This window comes from Natrix helvetica (genome assembly GCF_964273705.1).
Source record: "Natrix helvetica genome assembly, chromosome: 1".
NCBI lineage: Eukaryota > Metazoa > Chordata > Lepidosauria > Squamata > Natricidae > Natrix > Natrix helvetica.
Genome location: NC_138548.1, coordinates 89381135 through 89399693, shown reverse-complemented (window position 1 = coordinate 89399693; position 18559 = coordinate 89381135). Strand labels below are relative to the sequence as shown.

The following is an 18559-nucleotide window of genomic DNA, read 5'->3' as shown; positions in this document are numbered from 1 at the left end:
AAGGGCAAGCTGGCATGGCAACCAGTTACCTTCTGGTTCAGCGTAAGGGAGATGGAAAAAAATAAGCAAAAATATCTAATCCGACGTCCCATCTGCATCTCTTCTCCTCATCTGGCTAGTTTTTGCATTCAAAAAAACTGTTCTTATGCTCAAGTACTCTGTTTCTCTAATCCTCCTTCCAAACTAAGTTGTGTAGAAGCATTGGATTGGATTTTATGACAGATTAATATCAATGTTGTAGAACGTTTCTTCTTTCAGGGCCACAAAATTTGGATGACCAGTAAATGGCAGCCAAGGGACAGAAAAATACTAAGATTACTAGTGATTATGGCTGCTCAAATAATGCCTTCTTATCCATTACAGATAGGAAAATCTTCAAAAACACCCACATGCCAGAGGTGGGTTTCAAAAAATTTTACTACCTAATTTTTACTACCTATTCTGTGGGCGTGACCTATTTTGTGGGGGTGGCATAGCGGTCATGTGAACGGGTGGGCATGGCCAACTTGTAAAATGTGGTGAAACTCACTTAACAATGCTTAGCAACCAGAATTTTGGGTTCAATTGTGGTCATAAGTTCTCTTTCTTTTTCCTTTTTTCTTTCCTTTTCTTCTTTCATTCATTCTTTCTTTCTTTATTGCGTCTCTCTCTCCCACTTTATCTTTCTCTCTTTCTCTTTCCTTCTTTCTCTTTCTTTCTCTTTCTATCTTTGTCTCTCTCTTTTTTCCTCTCTCCCCTCCTTCCTTCCTCTTTCTTTCTTTCTATCTTTCTTTCTTTCTCTTTCTATCTTTTTCTCTCTTTTTCTCTCTCCCTTCCTTCCTTTCTCTTTCTTTCTTTCTTTCTTTCTTTCTCACTCTTTCTCTTTCTTTCTTTCTTTCTTTCTCACTCTTTCTCTTTCTTTCTCTCTGTCTCCCCTCTTCTCTCTCTCTCGCACACACACATCCCTTCCAGTTGGTGAAAATTTCTCCACGCAACCTCCCCGCCACCCCACCAACATTGAGACACTCCCTTAATCAAAAAAAGATTAAGATTTTACCATCTCTGTTTAATTATTACTTTATTCCACCTTTTGACAACAGCTTTAACCCAAATAAGAAATATTCATTTATTCCCACCACAGTAAAGGGAAAAAGTGAAATAAGCAATGAATTATTAGCCACAACTATTCTTAGAAAACAAAAAAGTTGAAAACAAAAAATACCAAAAGAATAGCTGTTGTCTAATGTGGTATGAAAGAATAGGTACAATTATGCAAAATTGCAAGCAATGAAGACTATATTCCTTTTTACATTGGTAATTTGATAATTTTCTACCAATACGCAAACTGATTTCAATTCTCTTGAATTTTGCCTCTTTTTACTTGGTACAATAATCCATGATTTAATCAGTGTTTTCTGAATTAATCCATTGGCAGTGTTGACCCAATGCCTTCTGAACCATAAAGTAGCCAAACACATTGTAGCCTATCAAGCTGAAAGAGAGCCAACATATATATCCTTTGGTATTTCCTAGGTAAAACCATTATTTTCTATAGAAAGTGAGAACTTTCGGAATAAAAGGGAATGTAGAATGTATCTAATACAAATCCTAAGCATATGTTAGTTTTAAGACTATTATATCCTTAAAGATGTAATATAATTAGGACTGGCAGCTCCTTGGTGATTTCAAATTAAACTGATCAATAGAAACGACGATGAAAAAATTATAGGACATGAAAGTGATTACAAAGTTGTTATCCAAATCTGGCAAGAGTCAGGATTACAATGGAATTAAACCTGTAAGGTTATATTCAATGGGGATTTTCTTCCAAATATATAGGAACTGTATTTCAATATACCTTGTGGTTGTAGCCAAACTCTACCAAACCAGTACAGTGGCTCTTTTGGCCCGCACCCCACCAAACCTTTTATGGCAAAAGGCAAATTGCACACATGCACACAGCATGTAGTGCCTGCGTGAGCCCAGACAATCAGCTAGTTGTCAAAGGGATGGTGGATTGGGCATGCGTGCGCAAGCTCAAATCAGGTGCATGTGTGAATGGAACGTGCGCACACCCAATTAGCAAACCAGTAGTGAAGGTATTGTAATCCACCAGTGCTTGCTGGGCATGGCAAGGAAAGGATACTGCAAAATATTCATTCCCACCCCTCTCCAGGGGAAGGATACTGCAAAATCTACATTTCCTCCCAATTCCTGGGTGAAGGATATTGCAAAATCTCCATTACCACCCCACTATGGGGCCAGCCAGAGGTGGTATTTGCCGGTTTTCCAAACTACTCAAAATTTCCGCTACTGGTTCTCTAGAACCTGTCAGAACCTGCTGAATTCATCTCTGTCTCAAGATAATAAAAAAAAAATCAATCCACGCTTAAATGCACAATAGCACTTTTATTGCAACAATTGCTTACAAGTTAAAATAGGATTGGCAATTTAATGAAATTTAAAACAACACAAGCAACCTTTATATGTCCACATTTGGCTACATGAATGTCTTACAGATTAAATGTAAATTTCCAAATAGAAATTGGGTAAAGAAAGGAAAAATACTGTATCCAAATAATTTAATCTTCTCCAGCAGGAACACTTTCTGAAAAGATACCAGTGTTCCGTATCTTTTTAAACTGAAAAATAAGGCCCCATTTCAGTTCCCCACTAAAGACTTTAACATATGAATAATAGTCAGCAACAAAGCCCCACACAGGACTATCTTGCTAGCTACTACATTTGGGGCATTGTTACACAAATCCCAATCGCAGCACCTAAAGTTGACGCTATTCGATTTAAAATAAAGTGAAACAGAGTTTATATCACAGGCAGAGTTGTTCCAGCAGGTAGATACACTTCCTCCACCTTAAAAAAAAAGATTGCAAATTTAGGTTGTATCGTACTTAATAAAAATAAAAGTTTTATTCAGGCAGAAAAGGTATGTTCAGCAATTTCATAATCTTTTTATAGGCTGTTAAACTAAACATAACAATCCCTTAAATGATATTGTTAGTCTCTATATATACTACATTTCTGTATAAAATCAGAAAATGAAAGTTTTAAAAAGTTGCTTTAAAGATTTTGAATTGGTCCAAATCTTTAATCAAAAAAGATTAAGATTTTACCATCTCTGTTTAATTATTACTTTATTCCACCTTTTGACAACAGCTTTAAGCTAAATAAGAAATATTCATTTATTCCCACCACAGTAAAGGGAAAAAGTGAAAAAAGGAAATGAATTATTAGCCACTCACAAAAAATATTTATGTCACAGTTTGAATAATTAAGCACTTATTTTAGTAAAACAAGCACTTATGGTACTAGTACCAAGGTAACTTCAGTAGAATATTTCCAACTGTTCTTAGAAAACAAAAAAGTTGAAAACAAAAAATACCAGAAGAATAGCTGTTGTCACTCCAATTGAATTCAGAAAACTTGGAGGCGAGAAGGAAATTACTTCAACCTTTGCAGGGCCAATCATTCTTTTTCAGCCCTCAAAGGAGTCAATGGCAAACTACTTCTAAAAAACTTTGTCCAGAAAACTGCAGCGATTTGTCGTGGCAGTCGCTAGAAGTAAAAAAAAAAATGACTCAAAGGGAGATTGTTCCCTCCAAGTGATACTATATATTGATATTTTATTGCTGACTTCATTGTGTGTATACTAAACTATTCAGAATAATTAAAATCAGTCTAAAAATCAGATTTATGAATTTGTATATTTCTTCAAAAATTAAATATAAAAGAGATAAGGTAATACTCACTATAATGTATATTGATGCAAGAATCTAGTTCAATTGGGCAGATTATATTTTGGTCACATTTCGCAGATTGACAATAATAGCAAACTAAAGCATTTCCTAAATAAACAAGGGAAAAAAAGAAACTAAACACAATTTCCCCTTCTGAAACAGAATCTCTGTTAGAAAACAAATTATAAATAGTCCTCTCTTCCTGTTTTGTTTAGCAATTGTTCAACGTTTAAACAATGTTAAAAGAACAGCTTTACACCAATCCATGTATTTACAACCATCGCACCATCATTCACAGCTTCATAGCTGGCGCCTGACAAAGTTCATGGAGAATACAGATTTCCAAAGATTTTGGCATGGAATCTGCATTGACTTGTTCATATGGTTGCCAGGAGACAAAGATGCACACACAAAAAAAGAAGAAGATTTCCATTGAAACTGGATCTCTAGGAATGCCTCAACACTTTGCCTGCTTATGAGAAGACAGTTTCATCAATAAAGGAGAATGTTTGTAGCTCAGGGTTAAAATGAGGAGTCCTTGGTGCTCTCTGAGATTGCTTGCTTTCTTGCAGATATTTCATTACCCTAATTAAGTAACATCATCAATGCTTGTAAGGAGTGCTGTTTGCTGTCAATTTATATTCTGGTGTCTTGCCTTGGTTATCTCTTTTCCATAGTTTACAGATGTTGTTAAGGCTATGTGTCTATTGATGGCTGATTTGTCAAAGTGCCAGCCTTCTAGAAATTCTAGGCCAAGTTGAAAAATGCCAGGGAATTTCTAGAAGCATGGTACTCTGACAAATCAGCCATCAACAGACACATAGACAGTAACAACATCTATAGACTATGCATCAACCAGACCAAAAGGGAAAAAGGCCCCAGAACCCCCATCATTATTCCGCCCTCAGAGCAGTATAGATTTGGAGTGTCAAACTCAATTTCATTGAGAGCCATATTAGGGTTGTCTTTGACTTCGGAGGGCCGGGGAAGTGGTCAGGGTAGGCATGGCGAGGATGGACATGGCCAGCTCGATGTCACTTATCAAGGTTCCTCACATGGCCATTCTGAAGTCCGTTTTCACTGGCAGTGGGCTGCAGGAGGCCATTGAGTGCGAAAATGGAGCCCCAGAGAGCCATGTGTGACTCTTTCAAGTTCCATTTTTGCTGATAGAGGACTGCAGGAGGCCATTATGGCCAAAAATGGAGCCTGGGGGGGGGGCTGTGCGTGCCCCTCCCAAGCTCCATTTTCACTGACAGAGGGCTGCAGGAGTCCATCATGGCCCAAAATGGACCATGGGACGGCTGCATATGGTCCTTCCGAACTCCATTTTCATTGGCAGAAGCATTGAGGGCTGGTCCTTTGTTGTTTCCAGGAGAGGCCCGCAGGCCAGATGGAAACCCCCTATGGGCTAGATCCGGCCCACGGGCCTTGTGTTTGACATCCCTGGCATAGATTAACTCCAAGGTTAACTTCAAACCAACAATCAAGTAAGAAAACCCACAATCAAGAAACTACTGTTAGATACTTGCTCTAACTACAGTGATTACCCAATCTAACAACTACCATCAGTAAACAGTAAACAAAGAGTCTCTAAGGCCACCCCCACCCACACAGACAGGCAAGACACCAGAATACAACCTGACAATAAACAGCACTCTTTAGTAGCATTGATGTTAGTGTAGTTAGTTAGTTACCCTAGTTAGGGTAATGAGACATCTACAAGAAAACAAGGAAGCTCAGAGAGCAGCACAGAGTTTCAGACAATTCAAACCAAGAATCTCATTCAAAGGAATATAATTTGTTCTATCATTATTATATTATTATAGTATAATTCCAAACTATCAAACTAAAATGGAGTCAGTCCTTTGAATGATGAGCCACCTTTGCCTCGCTGTTCTACTCTTCTGGTCCCTGAATTGTTATCATTCTGTTTCCATTTACTGTGGGGTTCACTTACCTGAATGGAGGAACAAACCCAGAACAAAGGTAGTAATTACAGCAGTGACCAAAAGGGAATTCATCTTCTTTGTGTCTCCTAGTCAACCTACATAATAAAAAAAATACGTTGTCCTATCAGATGTTCTAAACCTACAATAAATACAATATTCTTTACTGAACAACAGTTAATGTTTGTATGTATGTTTAGTATGTATGTTTACATACTAAACTCACTCTCTATTCTACTGTTTTCCTAAAGACCCTCTTGCTGGAGATCTCTCATTATTAACTGTATCATTTTAATAGATTTTTCTGCATAATGACATGAAACAATTGACCAACATTTAAATGATTGTCCACTAGGAAACCAAAGATCCCTCTCACAGTTATTGCTATTGAGCCACATTTCATCTAATCTGTACCTGTCTTGCCTAAATGTAAAACCTTTCTTTTCTCTATATTGAATTTCATTTGATAAATCCAGTGTTCAAGTCTTTCAAGATTCATCTGGATCTTGAATCTATCTTCTGGGGCTTTGGCTATTTCTGCCTTTTTAGTGTTATTTGCAAATTGATGAGTTTCCCTTCTATTCTCTCATCTAAATCATTTAACCAATGAAATGTGTCATACGGGAAGCGGTGAATGAATTGAGGAAAAATTGTACCTCCATCCTGTCCCCCCCCCTTCTCTAGCCATTTTTGTTATGTTTTAATGGCAATATTTATTATCTTAAGAATTTAAATCTAAAGTCACCTAACAATGGGATGGCTGGCATATAAATTTAATAAATACAAATTTTACTTTTGAGAAACTAAGGAAGAAAATTTTATAAGTTGTATCTGATATTGTTTTCTGATTTTGCACATGTGTTCATTCAATTTGGATTTGCCATTTTAAATATTTGCTATTAATTGAAAAGCCTATTTTATTTCCTTATGTCCTGCCTTTATTATGTTTAAAAATAACTCAAGGCTGTGAACATACCTAACACACCTTCCTCCTATTTTCCACACAACCACCACCCTGCTGAGGCAAATTGAGCTGAGAGTAAATAGCCTAAAGCCACCCAGCCGGCTTTCATGCTCAAGGCTAGACTGGAAGTAACAGTCTCTCTGAATTTCTACCCTGGTACTTTAACCCAGGGGTGAAATTCCGTAGGTTCTGACAGGTTCTGGAGAACCGGTAGGGGAAATTTTGAGTAGTTCAGAGAACCAGCAAATACCATATTTTTGGAGTATAAGACGCATCTTCCCCCCCCCCAAAAAAGAGGGTGAGAATTTGAGTTGGTCTTATACACTGAATGTAGCGCCACCCATCCACCAGCACCAACCCTTTGGCCTCTTCCTCCCAGCAATTTAGCACTTTGCAGCACACAGGGGGTTGCGGAGGCCTCAACAAGCTATAGTATACTATTATGCAAAATTGCAAGCAATGAAGACTATATTCCTTTTTACATTGGAAATTTGATAATTTTCTACTACCAATACGCAAACTGATTTCAATTCTCTTGAATTTTGCCTCTTTTTACTTGGTACAATAATCCATGATTTAATCGGTGTTTTCTGAATTAATCCATTGGCAGTGTTGACCCAATGCCTCCTGAACCATAAAGTAGCCAAACACATTGTAGCCTATCAAACTGAAAGAGAGCCAACATGTATATCCTTTGGTATTTCCTAGGTAAAACTATTATTTTCTATAGAAAGTGAGAACTTTCGGAATAAAAGGGAGTGTGGAAAGTATCTAATACAAATCCTAAGCATATGTTAGATTTAAGGCTATTATATCCTTAAAGCTGTAATATAATTAGGACTTGCAGCTCCTTGGTGATTTCAAATTAAAATGATCAATAGAAACGACTATGAAAAAATTATAGGACATGAAAGTGATTACAAAGATATCCAAATCTGGCAAGAGTCAGGATTACAATGGAATTAAACCTGTAAGCTTATATTCAATGGGAATTTTCTTCCAAATATATAGGAACTGTATTTCAATATACCTTGTGGTTGTAGCCAAACTCTACCGAACCGGTACAGTGGCTTTTTTGTCCCCCACCCCACCGCTCTATGCCTGTTTTTATGGCAAAAAGCAAATTGCGAACATGCACACAACGTTTAGTGCCTGCGTGAGCCCAGACAATCAGCTGGTTGTCAAAGGGGTGGTGGATTGTGCATGCGTGAGCAAGCGCAAGTCAGCAGCATGTGTGAATGGAACGCGCGCACACCCAATCAGCAAACCAGTGGTGAAGGTATTGTAACCCACCAATGCTTGGTGGGCATGGCAAGGAAAGGATACTGCAAAATATTCATTCCCACCCCACTCCAGGGAAAGGATATTGCAAAATCTCCATTTCCTCCCAATTCCTGGGTGAAGGATATTGCAAAATCATCCCTGCCTCAAGGTAAAAATAATAATAATAATTGATCCACACTGAAATGTACAATAGCACTTTTATTGCAACAATTGCTTACAAGTTAAAATGGGATTGGCAATGCAATGAAATTTAAAACAACACAAGCAACCTTTATATGTCCACATTTGGCTACATGAATGTCTTACAGATTAAATGTAAATTTCCAAATAGAAACTGAGTAAAGAAAGGAAACATATAAAAAGTGTAGCCTATCAAATAAATTTTATCTACTGAATGTTGTATCCTAATAATTTAATCTTCTCCAGCAGGAACACTTTCTGAAAAGATACCAGTGTTCCGTATCTTTTTAAACTGAAAAATAAGGCCCCATTTCAGTTCCCCACTAAAGACTTTAACATATGAATAATAGTCAGCAACAAAGCCCCACACAGGACTATCTTGCTAGCTACTACATTTGGGGCATTGTTACACAAATCCCAGTTGCAGCACCTGGAGTTGAAGTTATTCAATTTTAAATGAAGTGAAATAGAGTTTATATCGCAGGCAGAATCTATCCAGCAGCGAGACAAACTTCCTCCTCCTTAAAAAAAAACAGAAAATGAAAGTTTTAAAAAGTTGCTTTAAAGATTTTGAATTGGTCCAAATCTTTAATCAAAAAAAGATTATGATTTTATCATCTGTTCAATTATTACTTTATTGCACCTGTCGACAACAGCTTTAAGCCAAATAAGAAATATTCATTTATTCCCACCACAGTAAAGGGAAAAAGTAAAATAAGCAATGAATTATTAGCCACCCACTAAAAATATTTATGTCATAGTTTGAATAATTAAGCATTTATTTTAGTAAAACAAGCACGTATGGTATTAGTGCAAAGGTAACTTTAGTAGCATATTTCCAACTGTACTTAGAAAACGAAAAAGTTGAAAACAAAAAATGCCAAAATAATAGCTGTTGTCACTCCAATTATAATTCACAAAATTTGGGGGGCGAGAAGGAAATTACTTCAACCTTTGCAGGGCCAATAATCCCTTTTCAGCCCTGAAAGGAGTCAATGGCAAACTATTTCTAAAAAAATTTGTCCACAAAACTGCAGCGATTTGTTGTGGCAGTCGCTAGAAGTAAAAAATAAATAACTCAAAGGGAGATTGTTCCCTCCAAGTGATACTATATATTGATATTTTATTGCTGTCTTCATTGTGTGCATTCTAAACTATTCAGAATAATTAAAATCAGTTCAAACTTGTAACTTGACAGCTTTAAGACTTCCATGCTTCAAATCCCAGAGTTCCTGAGCCAACAGGACTGGAGGAGGAATTCTGGGAATTGAAGTTCACAAGTCTTAAAAGCTGTCAAGTTTGAACACCCCTGGGTTTTTTTTTCTAAAGGGTTAGGGGTGCAAAGGTCTTATAACTTGACAGCTTTAAAACTTGCACACTTCAATGCCAGAGTTCCTGAGCCAACATGACTGGAGGAGGAATTCTGGGAGTTGAAGTCCTCAAGTCTTAAAGCTGTCAAGCTTGAACAGCCCTGGAGGTTTTTTTCTAAAGAGTTAGGGGTGCAAGGGTCTTGTAACTTGACAACTTTAAGACTTGCGTGCTTCAAATGCCAGAGTTTCTGAGCCAACATTTAGGTTGCTAAGCAGGAGTGTTGTTAAGTGATATTGATATTATATAACACTTTGAATTAAGCGGGTACCTTGAAGAAACATAACTTTGAGTTTCAAATAATACTGATTTTGTTGTTGTCTTAGGTGACATCTGTGAAAAAAATTCAGGTGCTCAGGCATGAAAATGTGCTGCTCAACCACTATACTTTTCTGCTCACTTTGAAAAAAATTTAGAGGGAACATTGATCGGGTCCAGTGTTCAAATCTTTCGAGATTCATCTGTGCAAATGTCCGGTGGGCTTCTCATCAGGGGCCGAATCAGGAAAGACGCTCGAGGCTACTTTCTCGGGATGAGAGCCCAGATCCGACTCCGTAACTCTCTTTTATTGGTTATAAAAATGGGTGGATACAAAAGACAAACAAGGGAACAGTGTAGGGAAAAATACAATTCCATATATGGCAAAACTTTACACGTGACTATATCATTGGTTACACAGTCGGAGATATCGCGGCCAGGGATGAAATGTTTTCTTTGAAACTCCCTTTGTCCTTGTTCATGTTTCAGCTGAGGTGTCAGCCTGCACGTACAAGACGGCACCAGTTTGGTCAAAGATTCCAACATCTCCTCTGTTTTTGTTTTTAAAGCACGCTCTCTTCCTAGTCCTATGGCATGTGAATATAGCTACGGCGTTCAGAGTTTTTCTCCTCCAATTCCTCGTCACTGCTGAGCACGAAATGTGGTTTCTACAGCAGTTGGGTTTGTTCTCCGTTATTAATTGAAGTGATAACATTGATTTGCTGATTTTTTGGTAAAAAAACTCCTAGCCAGAGCAATTAAGGACGGGATACATTGAATACAACAACAGCAACAAATTAATACCACAATTATTACAAAAAATGGATAATACCTTTTTCAACCATCCCTAACTGGGGAGCCATGACCACATTGCATTCCATATTTCCCCAAAACTTAAATGTTCAGGATATAGGTGCAAAGGATTTTCAGAAATCAGCCCGTGCATTTTTTCAGTTGTTGCTGTTATGTTTGGTTGGTAACCACTTACATAGGTACAACATGTAGATCCAACTATAGCACATACTCCACCTTTTGAAGCCAACACAATGTCCAGTGCATATCTGGTTTGTAATGCAAATGTTCTTAGTTCTCCAACTTCCTTGTTGAGCAAGGTGAGGGCTTTAGTTGTTTCATTAAACATGGCCACGGTCCCATTATTCAATTGTCCAAGGTCATATGCATTCCATCCTGCTCCGATCCATGCAAACATAGCGCGAAATGCAACCAGATACCAAGGCATATCATACTTAAGACTTCCACTCCTTTTTATTCTATGCTGTGCAGAACGATTTTCCATCAGTCCTATTCTATCCATAGGTAAACTATTTATTGCATATACAGCAGGAATCACAAAGCCCATGGTACAAAGTCCTTTCCAATCTTTGGGTATTTGTCGGTAAGTTTGATTTCCGCACAGTAGCCAAAGATTCGCAGGCATATTAGCCGAGGCATAATTGGATGAATTAGCTTTGGCAATAAGGTGTTCCAGGGTACTACATGCCCAATATTCTGTTGTGGTCATGTGTTCGTTACCTGTATAGGTTGTGGAGCCACCTGATGTTGTTGCTGTTAACATGGATAGTATTTCATCACATCGTTTTGAGGAGACCCACTCATGGGTTCTATTACATAATGGCCAATGTCCTAAGCTAACGGCATTGTCACTGAGGCCAGAGGAATGAAAACAAATGGCTGCGGTGTCTCTAAACATGACTTGAACTCCTGGAACAAGGGCTGATGTTTTTGCATTTGTGGGTTGCCAGTTCTCCCACCCTGACATGTTAAGGGGTACAGCGTGTAAAATCAACCCTCCCCTAGAATCCCCCGGTATGTGCATGCAAAGCCAGCAGTCAGAAAGGTTGACCAACGATGAGACCTTGGCTATATTCTTTATAAAGTTATTATTGTGCCACATGTTATCAGTCAGTTTGTCCACTAGGCTTACTTTCAGTCTTTGAGTTTGGATCAGAGGGCCCCATACAAGGGCGAACACAGCGACCAGGGACCCAGATAGTTGCACCATTGTTGTTAACTGCAGCGTATCCTCTTCCCAAGGTAATGAGATCAGCGGGACCCCTCCAAGCTGGATCCGGGGGCTGTCGAAAGAAAACTTGATGTTTTTTTTGTTGACGCGGGTGGAGAGGCATCAAAATGTCTATTGGCAGCCAAGGTTGGTGGGGTACCAGTGAGATTTTAAAAATTCAAGGTATATAAACAAAGATTTAATCTATCTTGCACCACTGGGAGGCCAGGGGTAACTTTCCCCTGTTTCTGATTATATTTGTCTAATGAGTTTTTCAATGTTTGATTGGCATGTTCTATTATGGCTTGTCCCTGTGAATTATAAGGAATGCCTTATAAGCTCATCCCACTGTATTGGGACCTGCCGCAACAACTGAAATCGAGGGTCTGCAGGTGGGTGGCAGGAGATTGCTCCAGGCCATGTTGTAAGAGCAATTTGTAATTGTTCTGAATTTACATACATTGTTTCCCATGTTGTAAGGGTACAAGGCGTATAAATGATGGATGGTTCTACACCTGCTATGGCTTTACAGCGAAGCCGTCCTTTATTTATCAAATTGGCCAATTGGGTTGGTTTAGGGTTGATGGTATTGCGAGGTGTGTGCGGCAAATGAAGCCATTCCAAAACATACACTGTTTTGTCACAATTTTGTATAATAGCAGCTGTGGGTATTGAAGGAGTGTTTAAAAGGATCAATGCAAGTGGTACATTAACAACGCATCGATTTGAATGGCTTCCAATTGTGGTGGTGTCAATTTTATTTTATCTGCAGGAGTTTTTCCTTGTGAAAGAGCTGAAAACAATGGTGTCAATTGAGCTGTTGTGATTCCAAAATATGGTCGAGGTCAATTAATCGCACCCAAATATTGTAATTGTACAAAAGTAATTTCAAAAGGTAATTTGATTTTTGGGAAAATAGGCACAGCGTATGATGCCAACATTTTATGACCCAAATAAACAAATGGATCACTAGTTTGAATTCTTTCTGGTGCTAGATACAGTCCTCCCTTCTGCAATATTGCAATGAGGGTTGGCAATGTAGCAGCCACTGTACCCTTTGGTCCTAGGGCACTAATCAAGATATCATCCATATAATGAAAAACCAAAAAATGAGCGTGCATTTGCCTAAATGGTTCCAATATTACATTGACACAGTATTGACACATGGTCAGGCTATTTAACATTCCCTGTGGCAACATGCGCCATTGGTACCGCTGCGTTGGCCTTTGATTATTTAATTCCGGTACTGAAAATGCAAACAAAGGGATATCCTTGGGATGTAATGGAATACAGAAAAAACAATCCTTTATATCAATTATGATTAACTCATAATTTTTAGGAATCAGATTGGGGTTTGGAAGACCACATTGGAGCAGTCCCATTGGTTGCAAAATTGAATTAATTGCTCGTAAATCATGTAAAAATCTCCATTTACCACTTTTCTTTTTTATCACAAACACTGGGATATTATATGGACTCAACGTTGGCTCAATGTGTTTTAATTCCAATTGTTTTTCAACCAAAGAGTGTAAAGCAAGTAATTTTTCCTGAGTCAATGGCCATTGATCAACCCAAACCGGATATTAGTTTTCAAAGAGAGACGGATAGGAATAGAAAGAGACATTACTCAAGGCTTAATTTGGCTTTAAATTGTAGCATCAAATCATGACCCCACAAATTCAAATGAAGAGGGAGCACGACCGGTTTTATGTAAGCTACTGCACTAGTATCTTTTGATCGAACTGGTAGCCAATCCTTACTAGCTTGAGCTGGTTGACTTCCTCCGACCCCACGGACCGATGATACTTGTTCAAGGGGCCAGTCCGTCGGCCATTCAGCAATTCGGATTACCGAAACGTCAGCCCTGGTATCTAAAAGACAGACTCTTATTTCAAACTCCATAATTGGCCGGAGGTCTTGCATTAATTTAGTAACAGCCAACACCTCATTCTGGGGTCGTTCTGGTGGCAAAACAATTACTTTAGCTATAACTTCCCCTTTCTGACTTAAAAGTGGGCAGTTTGGAACAAAGGTAATTTTAATCTGCACTTGAGCATGTCAAAAGTTCCAGAGAAAAAGTAGCTCTTCTAACCATAAATGACTCATGCGGCAAAAGAAGCACTAAAGCAGGAAATGGGAAGGGTTCAGACAATGAGGCAGAGATAAGGTAAGGCGTGTTAGGAAAGTTAGCATCAATTGACTCATCAGCCACAAAAGCAACAGGAGCCGAAGAAGAAACAGAAAATGGCGACTGTTGCACAGCCTTTTGAGCGGGGCTAGCTGTCCACCCCATTTTTAGTTTCCCTGTTGTTTGTTATCAGGGTTAGATCGACACTGGTTTGCCCAGTGAAATCCTTTTTTACACTTGGGACACACGGTTTTTAGTTTAGCACTCGGATTGGTATTGCGAGCAGCACCCCTACCTGGGGCACGGCATTGAGCCTTAAAGTGTCCTGGCTTTCCGCAATTAAAACAATTTCCCATAGGTTTATTTGTTTGCTGCAAAGTTGCCACGAGAGTCTCCATGTTAAAAGCATTAGTTCCTACAATATGACAAGCTTTTAAAAATTCAAGATTAGAAGTAGATTTTGCTGCCAAAGGTTGAAGGATTTGGCGGCAATCAGCATTTGCATTTTCATAAGCCAATTTCAACATCAACTCTTCTCTAGCTTCAACATTTGAAATCTGTCTATCTATTGCTTTTTGTAGTTCATCAATAAACTCTGAATAGGACTGGTTAGGTCCTTGTAAAATTTTTGAAAAGGAGAAAATAGGCTTCCCAGGGGCTTCATCAACTTTATCAAGTGCCCTGAGCGCGGCAAGGGTTATGAGCAGAAAAGCCACTTGGGGGGATTGCAATTGTGCTGTTACGGTGCTGGAGGTACCCGTCCCCGCCACTTGATCAGATGTTACTCCAGCAACCCCTCTTGCCGCTACTTGTGCTTCAGTCAAGAAGTCAGACACCCAAACTATATATTGAGGTCCTGTCAAAAGCATTCTCAAAAGATCTTTCCAATCCAGGGGTATCATGACAAAAGAGGCTGTCAGTGAGTTAATTAGTCCTCTTACATACGGAAATTGGATTCCGTACATGGCAACAGCCATTTTCATATCTCTGATGACTTTTAAAGGCAATGGCTCGTATTGGGGAAAAACCGCTCCAGCATTATTTTGAACAAAATTAACTGGAAAAGCACTACATTCCGCCATTTCTTCAGTTGTTAAAAGCCCTTCACTTTTGGCTTGCGCCATAGCAGCAGCCACCGCACTCAAGACGAACGCTTTTCGGTCAGATGGCGCGGAGGGCGTACCTGGCACTTCCAATTTGTTTGAGCCTCAGCACTAGTGTCAGTAACCGAATAGCTCCTTTTTCTACCAGTTCCTTTCGATACTGTGGGGGGGGGCTGGACGGGGTCCTCCAGTCTCTTCTTGTGGATCCGGAGGCACTCCATCACCACCCGCCATGTAGACAACACTTTTACAGGGGCTCTTGGTGTCTCGTGGAAGTAAACTCCCAATTTTTTCGACATAGACGTTTTTATAGAGCCCTTTTCCGGATAAGCCGGACATTGTTTCCAAATATAAGCAAGTAAAAAGGCCAAATCAGATTTACTTGGTTTTTGTAAAATCTTTCCATTGTTCTTTAAAATAATAATTGAGGACTTGGTTAGTTCACTAAGCTCTTGCAAATGCGCTGCTTGCACCTTAGAAAACCCTCCCCCCATACTCACAAGGGGATTGTCGTCTTGCTTTGCACGGGATCGTGTGCACGGCTTCTTCCAGGCGATGAGTACAGGAAGCCCAAGGGACGTACAGCCTTTGGGGCTATCACGTTGGGGTCACCAGTTGCGAATGTCCGGTGGGCTTTTCATGAGGGGCCGAATCAGGAAAGACGCTCGAGGCTACTTTCTCGGGATGAGAGCACACATCTGACTCCGTAACTCTCTTTTATTGGTTATAAAAATGGGTGGATACAAAAGACAAACAAGGGAACAGTGTAGGGAAAAATACAATTCCATGTATGGCACAACTTTACACATGACTATATCATTGATTACACAGTCGGAGATATCGCAGCCAGGGATGAAATGTTTTCTTTGAAACTCCCTTCGTCCTTGTACATGTTTTAGCTGAGGTGTCAGCCTGCATGTACAAGACGGCGCCAGTTTGGTCAAAGATTCCAACACATCTGGATCTTGATTCTATCTTCTGGGGCTTTGACTATTCCTACCTGTTTAGTGTTATTTGCAAATTTGATGAGTTCCCCTTCTATTCTCTCATCAAATCGTTTAACCTATGAAATGTGTCATACGGAAAGCAGTGAATGAACTGAGGAAAGATTGTACCTTCATCCTGTCCCCCCCCCCCACCTTCTCTAGCCATTTTTGTTATGTTTTAATGGCAATATTTATTATCTTAAGAATTTAAATCTAAAGTCATAAAACAATGGGATGGCTGGCATATAAATTTAATAAATACAAATTTTATTTTTGAGAAACTAAGGAAGAAACTTTTATAAGTTGTATCTGATATCGTTTTCTGATTTTGCACATGAGTTCATTCAATTTGGATTTGCCATTTTAAATATTTGCTATTAATTGAAAAGCCTATTTTATTTCCTTATGTCCTGCCTTTATTGTGTTTAAAAATAACTCAAGGCTGTGAACATACCTAACACACCTTTCTCCTATTTTCCACACAACCACCACCCTGCTGAGGCAAATTGAGCTGAGAGTAAATAGCCTAAAGCCACCCAGCCGGCTTTCATGCTCAAGGCTAGACTGGAAGTAACAGTCTCTCTGAGTTTCTACCCTGGTACTTTAACCCAGGGGTGAAATTCAGCAGGTTCTGACAGGTTCTGGAGAACCGGTAGCAGAAATTTTGAGTAGTTCGGACAACTGTAAAATAACGTATTTTTCAGAGTAAAAGAGGCATCCTTTTCCCCAAAAAAAGAGGGTGAGAATTTGAGTGGGACTTATACACTGAATGTAGCGCCACCCATCCACCAGCCCCAACCCTTTGGCCTCTTCCTCCCAGCAATTTACTTCTTTGCAGGATAAGGGGAGCTTGCAAAGGCCTCAACAAGCTATAGTATATGTTTGTGTATGGTGATGATGATGATGTTGATGATGATCCAGGATCCTGTTCATCATGCACTTTGAGAGTCCTTGTGGTATAACATAGAGGAGCCGAAATCTTTATGTAGCTTAGGGCTTCACCAAGTCTAAATCTGACATAAGCGTGCTATCTTTGTTCTTGTGGATGTGCCTTTGAGTGGAGCAAACGGGCTGCTCTAAAGAGCTGGATACAGCTGTCAGATTCACGTGTCAATTAATAACTATTTCAAAACAATCCAAAATGCTTGGCCACTTCTACTTTTCAGCTTTGGCTTGAAGGCGGCCACCCACATCTCCTAACTTTCTACACTAAGCACAGAAAACCAGCTTGAAAGTTTAAAAGAAAACAACGGCTTACCCCGAGACAGAGAGAGAGGAGGTTAAATTTGGAGTTCTGACAGAAAGCAAAGCAACAAAACAATGCTAAACCTATGGAAATCGCTGTTTTATTTTATATTTTCTTTTATTTGCCTCCTCACTCGCTTGGCATTACTTTTGTGTCTCTTGCTATCCAATCCCGCCCTAGGATAGCTGGGTTGATGCTCCACGCTATGCCACCGAAAAACGATCTGCGTGTGGCTGACTCAAGCTACTATCACGCTATCCTATTTCACAGGAGAATTTGAGAAACTGAAGTTAAAAGTAAACGCCTTGCCGGAGGCTTCATTTTCACAGGACGGAAAACAGCGAATACTTACAAGGGAACGATTAAACAGCACAGATAAGAAAAGATGACTCCCCACCGCGTCACACGGGGAAGACACTAGTTCGAAGTTCTCAGACCTCGCCTGGCCCTCTCAACTCGGGAAATTAATGTATATACCTCGAGAGAAACGGGGGCAACCTAGGTTATTTTGTCATTGGCCAGTGACAGGTTTACTGATCCCTGATTGGCTGCACGTTGATCGAGAGCGTTGGCTAGATAGAATAAAGGACAATTTCTTGGCTTTACATTTTATTTGTTTTATTCCAGGGTGTGGTGTATAGTATATCAGTTACAGTATAGCAATAGGAACGGGAGCCCCAGATGCTTGCTCGTTTGTGCCACCCTCTCACAGGGTACTTGGCAGTCGCCAATTCATGATAACAGAAGTCCTCACTTGAAATGCAATATTGCCACTTGTCCGTGTATATAACTACGGTAAACTAGCTATTTGAAAGTGACAGATTATTCCTAAGAAGGTTTATATATATATATATATATATATATGTGCTTCAAAGTCAGATCCGGAGAAGTGTTAGAACCCCTAAACAGAAGTGAACCAATGCACCAACAATTTTTTATTCAAGATATTTTATTCTGCGTACAAGGTATGTGAAGTAGAGATGAAAACTGTGAATTTCCAATGCTGCTTTAAGTAGGAACTTAAATATAAACAATAAATAAATGGAACAGCAGCATATGCTTCTTCAACCTTTCAAAATATAAAAACATTACTAAAGGAGAGTTTTTAACTAATAAGAATATATATATCATACTGTGTTTCCATTTTTTTTAATCTTGGAACCTTTTGAGCCCAGAAATCATAAATATCATTTAAAGGATCACACAAACTGGGGGAAAGAAGCATTGTAAACTTGTTAACTGACAAATTGCATGTTGTGGTATGAAAGAATGGGTACTATTAAGCAAAATTGCAAGCAATGAAGACTATATTCCTTTTTACATTGGTAATTTGATAATT

At 39.1% G+C, this 18559-nt stretch overlaps 1 long non-coding RNA gene across 1 annotated transcript; it reads right to left on the bottom strand.

The window, feature by feature from the left end:
• Positions 1–3765: 3765 nt before the first annotated feature.
• Positions 3766–17663, bottom strand: LOC309383480. Its single transcript, XR_014173854.1, has 3 exons — positions 17573–17663; positions 5692–5778; positions 3766–3842 (listed from the first exon to the last, which is right to left on the bottom strand). It is a non-coding gene; the product is annotated as an uncharacterized lncRNA (long non-coding RNA).
• Positions 17664–18559: the final 896 nt, after the last annotated feature.